At 35.8% G+C, this 4,587-nt stretch overlaps 1 long non-coding RNA gene across 1 annotated transcript; it reads right to left on the bottom strand.

The window, feature by feature from the left end:
* Window positions 1–2,116: 2,116 nt before the first annotated feature.
* Window positions 2,117–3,636, bottom strand: LOC127519426 (uncharacterized). Its single transcript, XR_007931826.1, has 3 exons — window positions 3,208–3,636; window positions 2,325–2,420; window positions 2,117–2,232 (listed from the first exon to the last, which is right to left on the bottom strand). It is a non-coding gene; the product is annotated as an uncharacterized LOC127519426 (long non-coding RNA).
* Window positions 3,637–4,587: the final 951 nt, after the last annotated feature.

The following is a 4,587-nucleotide window of genomic DNA, read 5'->3' as shown; positions in this document are numbered from 1 at the left end:
GAAACTTCCACATCATTGCATTCCTTTTTTATTCACAATTTGTACAGTGTCCCAACTTTTTTGGAATCGGGTTTGTAGATTAATCCTTATTAAAGATTTTCTTTTGTTGTTTGATTGTGACAGGCAATAGTAGACAGCAGCAGGTTTAAAGGCTGCTGTCTCTTTAAGACATAAAGGAATATACTGTTACACATGCTGTTCACATTCACTGAAGACAAACGACGTGCTTACGTGTATACTCGCCCAGATGGGTATTTTAACATAACTGTGTGTGTAACTGAACGTTTATGTGTAATAAGTCAAGAAAAATAACTCTATCTGACATTTGTTGTGAGCAGTTTGAGAGGCGGCTGTGTGCGCATGCATTGGCTGAGAGCACGCTGACTGAAGAGCTCGCGAGTACTTTATACTTTAAAAAGGCTTGTATTTTTGAATTGGCATGACTTAAAATGCGTGCAAGTGCCAATTCCATCAACTGTCCGAAACGCGTGCTAATATTGCAGCGTACAGCTCGCTTGCAGAGCAAACTCAATGTGGATACTATGGATGTGAAGCCTTTTGCGCATTTTGAGAGAGAGGGAGGCTCAGTTTCAAAAGCAGTTTGAGTGATTCAGCGGTACCACTTCTCACAGAAAGTTGTAAAATAACTGATCTGCTCTGATAATCTGTTTGAATTCAATCTACATGCTATAGTGGATAAATGTTTGCGGGAATTTCCCTCTTAATAATCACGAAACCTGCGGGAATGTGTAGAATTATGCGCAATACTGGCAATCCCGTGCTGGAATTCAGGCCCTGATTATATTGAGGCGTTTTGCAACTTCAGTATAGTGGATTGTGATTTAACTTCAGCAACGTCTGCTGCTGCCTTACATTTGAGAGACAACTGATGTGTGATCTCTGAAGCAGCTCCAGTTAGCTAGTGCTCACGACTCCTAACAAATAAGATGGGCGGAGCAGAGTGGTGCGTTTGGACAGAGGTGGCTGCATCAGAGCCAAATAGCGCATTTCAAAATTAAAATATTTTATCGGCAAATCTGTTTTGAAAATGACCAATACCGATAACCATAAAAATGCTTAATATAGGCGCCGATAATCGGTCGACCCCTATTTGTAATGTTTCTCCCATGCATTCATGTATTTCTTAATAGATAAGATAGTATACATTATTGTGCCACAAACAGTGCTCATTAAGTGTATACAGTTTTATGTGCTCCCTTTTTGTCCATTTTGTATAATAGAATTATGCATTTGAAGATCCATCCTTTCCTTGTGGCTTTAAGCCACACGACCAAACATGCTTTTCCTTTAGGTTCTAAGAAATTACGATCATTCACACTTGAGGAAAGGAATCAGGGAGAACAAAGCCATCATTTGACAACTCTGACTGTGATCTGAAATGCTTTTACTTAAGGTGGAAATAAACAAGTTGAGGGTCTCACATAGTATTTTGACCTCCACAGGGATTATCATGGGCATGCAAAAGTATACATTGTGTGGACTACTGAGACTGAGTGTAAAGACGTGTAGGAAAGCTTTGCCAACTTTCACTTATTTGTCCCCATATCTTAAATTCCCTCCTCAAAGTCACTTCAGTCAGTTACCCCTGTCAGTGTCTGTTGGTGTTGATCGGTGCTTATTTTCACAGATTGAAAGATGTTAAATCATGAAGTGTACAATCGCTGTTTGTCACATGGGATGTCTGAGAAGTAGCGTACTGTAATCTGGTGATTTTCACTGTTGATCGAAGTGTGTCGTTGCAGTGTGAATTGGCCTTTACGGTACACTTCAGCACTCTACGGTTACTCCAGATCACTCGTGTATCTACAACAATTTTCAAGTACCATTTAAAGGGTTAGTTCAATCAAAAATGAAAATTCTGTCATTATTTACTCACCCTCGTGCCGTTTTACACCCGTAAGACCTTCGTTGATCTTCGGAACACAAATTAAGATATTTTTGTTGAAATCCGATGGCTCAGTGAGGCCTATATAGCCAGCAATGGCATTTCCTCTCTCAAGATCCATAAAGGTACTAAAAACATATTTAAATCAGTTAATGTGAGTACAGTGGTTCAATATTAATATTATAAAGCGACGAGAATATTTGTGATGGAAAAGCATGTCAATGTTCTCATTCACAGAGTGGTTTGGCAATTCCACGTGCAGCTCAGCAGAGTCAGATTAGTGGCATAATACGATCTTCTCACCGTTGCTGACATTTGAGTCATGCCTGCAGAGAAAAGGAATGTTAATTCTAATGGATCCCACATATCCGGCCACATACCTTTTAACCCTTCTACCATTACCCCTTATTCAACACACCTGTCTGTAATTATCAAGTGCTCCTGAAGATCTTAATTGGTTGGTTCAGGTGTGTTTGGTCAGGGTTGGAGCTGAACTTTGCAGGAAGGTAGATCTCTAAAAACAGGATTAAAGCAATTAAATCTAAATCCACATGCTTTTAAAACAGTACTGTAGGATTGTTCATGTTCTTAACTCCTCTAGTGCTTATACATCTGTATCCCATACCATACTACCCCTGAAAAGATGAAAAAGATGAAAGCACAAAACTTGCTGAAGTTTCCCCACTGCTAACTTTGTGGAATCTTTTCGTAACAATTGACAAACTTTCCAAAACAGCATCAATGGCCTTCTTTCTTAATTTCACACATATTTAACAATAACATAAGCTGTTAATATACAATCTTTAGTTATTCATAAACAATAATACATCAATGAATTCATACATATTTTATGGTATTTTAGAAATATATGGAAGCCCACTTGATCTTTTTAACCAGTCAGCTAGTACAAACAATTCTAAACAACATGTGAAAAATCTCTTTAAGTAATTATTTCATCCGAAAACGCATAGATATCTCAAACAGTTTTTGTAATTAAATTTTAACGTTTACATATCTCAATATATCAACTTTTTACCAGTAAATCAAACAACGAACAATAAACAAACAGAATTAAATGTTAAATTATATATATATATATATATATATATATATATATATATAGATATAGATATACAAATCGTTCTCTACATGTAACGGAGCTCTGAGGTCGTACATCTCTAAAATGATTAAACTTTTTAACATTTCAGTCAACACGCAAATTGATAAAATACTCTCGTCTGCATACTTAAACATTATATCACATAATTTCACACTATTTAGCTAACCATGAGAATTAATACCTAAAAAGAAGGAAAAGATAAAATCTCACAACTCGCTGAAGTTTTCTCACTGCGAACTTTATGTGGAATGAAGAAACCCCGCGAGTTCTCCCTCTACTGTTCAAGCAGACAAGAGTAATCGATTGCACATCGCATTGTGCCAAACTAATAGAACACAGATGAACCAAAATGTATGGAAGCCCGTTTCCGCCACTAAATAAAAAAAAAAAAAAAGAGTAATTGCGACTTTTTATCTCAGAATTCTGACTTTTTATCTCGCAATTGCGAGTTCATATCTCACAATTGCGAGTTATAAAGTCAGAATTCTGAGATATAAACTCGCAATTGCGTGATATAAAGTCAGAATTCTGAGATATAAAGTCGCAATTGCGTGATATAAAGTCAGAATTCTGACTTCTTACTTTGCTTGCGTTGCCTTTCACTGCGACTGACCATCAGGATTGGTGCTTCGTTATTATTCTACATAAAATGGAAGACATTATAAAGGATTATTTTCAGCGCGGATTTACCAATAAAGAAATTTTGATTTTACTGGAGGAGACTTTATATCTCAGAATTCTGACTTTATATCACGCAATTGCGAGTTTATATCTCAGAATTCTGACTTTATAACTCGCAATTGCGAGAAAAAAAGTCAGAATTGCGAGAAAAAAAGTCAGAATTCTGACTTTATATCACGCAATTGCGACTTTATATCTCAGAATTCTGACTTTATATCACGCAATTGCGACTTTATATCTCAGAATTCTGACTTTATATCACGCAATTGCGACTTTATATCTCAGAATTCTGACTTTATATCACGCAATTGCGAGTTTATATCTCAGAATTCTGACTTTATAACTCGCAATTGCGAGAAAAAAAGTCAGAATTGCGAGATAAAAAGTCAGAATTCTGACTTTATATCATGCAATTGCGACTTTATATCTCAGAATTCTGACTTTATATCACGCAATTGCGACTTTATATCTCAGAATTCTGACTTTATATCACGCAATTGCGAGTTTATATCTCAGAATTCTGACTTTATATCACGCAATTGCGACTTTATATCTCAGAATTCTGACTTTATATCACGCAATTGCGACTTTATATCTCAGAATTCTGACTTTATATCACGCAATTGCGAGTTTATATCTCAGAATTCTGACTTTATAACTCGCAATTGTGAGATATAAACTCGCAATTGCGAGATAAAAAGTCAGAATTCTGAGATAAAAAGTCGCAATTACTCTTTTTTTTTTTTTTTATTTAGTGGCGGAAACAGGCTTCCATAAAAATGACATATATTTACATTTGATAAAGTTTTAAAAATATTCACAATAGCATGAATGTAAAATATTTTCACTGTTTCACAGATTCATTAACTATTTTAAATAC

This window comes from Ctenopharyngodon idella, chromosome 9 (assembly GCF_019924925.1).
Source record: "Ctenopharyngodon idella isolate HZGC_01 chromosome 9, HZGC01, whole genome shotgun sequence".
Classification (NCBI taxonomy): domain Eukaryota; kingdom Metazoa; phylum Chordata; class Actinopteri; order Cypriniformes; family Xenocyprididae; genus Ctenopharyngodon; species Ctenopharyngodon idella.
The sequence above is the reverse complement of the archived record's forward strand: the minus strand, read 5'-3'. Positions and strand labels throughout refer to the sequence as shown.